At 55.5% G+C, this 2,463-nt stretch overlaps 1 protein-coding gene across 3 annotated transcripts in view; it reads left to right on the forward strand.

Moving 5' to 3' along the window:
• KIAA0232 (KIAA0232 ortholog) overlaps positions 1–2,463 on the forward strand; it is a 45,594-nt gene that overhangs the window by 33,160 nt on the left and 9,971 nt on the right. The window lies entirely within an intron of this gene.

Raw genomic sequence — 2,463 nt, forward strand, 5'->3', positions numbered from 1 at the left:
GGGGGGGGGGCAGAGGCTGATGGGGGTGGCGCCCGGAGCCACCGATCATGTGACCATCCCCGCTGCTGTGCACCACATGCCCGCAGAGACCTGCAGCAGGTCCCCTGTGGCTGCCGAGGACACTAGGTCCAGGGGGTGAGCATCTGTCCCAGATCCCCGTCTGAGGGACAGAGCCGAGTTCTCGCTCTGGTTAGCACTTCCTGTCGGTAAAGGGAAACAAACTTCAAGCAGCCAGTGTCGAGTCTCTCAGACTCAAGTCTCTCATTAGTCCCTGTCACTCTCTGCTTCTCTTCATTTACATTTCCTTTTCCTTCTAAAGAACAAGGTGTGGGGGGGGGGGGCTTTCTTTTCCTTTTGTGACCCAAATAACAGAACAGACTGTGGCAAAGTCAGTTCCAGAGCACGACTCACAGAGGAACCCCAATCCTTTCTCTTCACCAGAACCAGGAACGCGCAGCGAGTTTAACGGAGCCTCTGCCCCTTCCATCTGCTGAGCATTCCCGAGCGCTGCTCATCGCTGGGCGGTGTGGGTCTGGCTCTCTGGGTTCAGTTGGTCTCTCTCTCGCTCTCTCGCTCTCTCGCTCTCTCACTCGTTTTCTCTCTCACTCTCTTCTCCCCCCCACCCCCCAACCCGTGAAGAGCCTGTTACGCCGGGTGCTGCTTGGTGCTGGCGCAAAGGAACAGCGACTGCACATTTGTAGCGCCGCGCTCAGTGACCGGCCAGTGCTGCGGGAAGGGGGAGGAGTGTCCGTAATCAGTCTGGTGGCTGGCAGTTTCAGGAGCGGCCTGGAGGCGGGAGGTCCTCGGGCAGGTGTGCCGGCTCGGGCAGGCCGTGTTCTCTTTTCCTCCACTCTCTCTCCATGCTTCTCACTCTCAAACCAGAAGTCGAATTACTACGTTAAACAAGGCACGTCGTCCTCCCTGTGCAGCCTGGGAGGTGCGAATGGCTCGGGGAAGATGGCGTAGAAGGACGCGTATTGGTTTGGCAGAGGTCATGGGTGTCAGGTGGTCACTGACTTACCGTGGCGACCACGGCCTCGGGTCTGTCCATGTTGTGCACTGAGACAAATATAATCTTGTGTATTAGCTACATATTTAAATATGTCTTTATTGACTTTAGAGAAAGGGAGAGAGAGAGAGAAACATCAATGAGAGAGAGACATCAATCATCCCCTCTCCTGCACACCCCCTCCGGGGATCCAGCCCAAAGCCCAGGCTTGTGGCCTGACTCGGAATTGAACTGGCGTCCTTTTGGCGCCCAGGCCTCCGCTCATCCAGCTGCGCCCCCGGCTGGAGCTTGTTAACCATATTAACAAAATACAAATGAGGAGACAAGGCAGCATGAACAATAATGCATGTACATGGATTATGTGTTCAGTGTAGCATAAACAGGACAAAAAGTCCCTGCTGTTGGGATTGCCACTCTAATGGAGGATGCAAAAGAATTCTTCAAACTGGCAGAAACTGGCACGCTCTTCACAGTGTTTCAGCACGAGAGGGAGCTTTAGGCAGGCGTCTTCTGCGGGGCCGCAGACGCCAGTACCTGCCTTACGTACACAGAGGTGCATGAGACCTGGTCCTGCCCTTCAGCGCACAGGGCGGCTCACTTGTACCACGCCTCCGCCTCGCTCCTGCCGACCCAGCTCCTGGGTGGTGCCTGGACCCCCTCAGCCTGCACACCTGGCGTTTTGCTGGCCTCGTTTGTGTGAAGCCTCGCCTGGGCAGTCCCTCCCGCCTTGGTTTCTGTTGCTCGAATCGCAGTGCTAATGTTCGTTGTTAGAGTGAGCGCAGGAGGAGACAGTGGCGGCGAGCTGACACTGGGTGACAGCACAACTTCCATTTCAGGTCTAGGCATATTTCTGGGAAGTTATGTTAAGCAAAAATGAAAGTTGGAAGTGTGTTTCCCATTTAGTTAAATAATGAAAAACACCCAGTTGCTAAATCAAAAAGTTGTAGGTCCACAAAGTACTTTAAGAGAGTAACAGTCCTGTTAGAGAATTGATGAGTATTAGTTGCTAAAACAGAATTTAAACTTGAACACTAACGAAGGTCTCCTAAAACGATAAAGATGTGCGCAGTGTCCACAGGCCTGTACACTGAGCAGACGTCTGTGGAGAGGCTGGGGGCTGTGGGAGGTGAAGACACCAGACCAGGCCTTCCCTGGGGAGAGGCAAGGAGGAGCATGGCGGAGGGTTGCCCTGGCCACCAGCAGCCAGGATGCATGTGGGCCCCGCAGCTGCCACAGACGTCTAATTACCACCCACGGACACCTGCTGCCTTTGACCACTGGCCACATTGCCCAGCAGGTGGGCGGGATCTGGCTGGGACCTGAGAGTTGCACTCGTCCAGGATGGAGCCTGGATTCGGACTCGTCCCCTCGGGGCCTGGTGCCCTCTGCAGGGCCAGGGAGATACAGTGAGTGTGTGCGGGTTTCCTGCCCTCAGAGCTCCCCCTTCTCCCCAA

Source organism: Myotis brandtii, unplaced genomic scaffold (genome assembly GCF_000412655.1).
Source record: "Myotis brandtii unplaced genomic scaffold, ASM41265v1 scaffold986, whole genome shotgun sequence".
Lineage (NCBI taxonomy): Eukaryota > Metazoa > Chordata > Mammalia > Chiroptera > Vespertilionidae > Myotis > Myotis brandtii.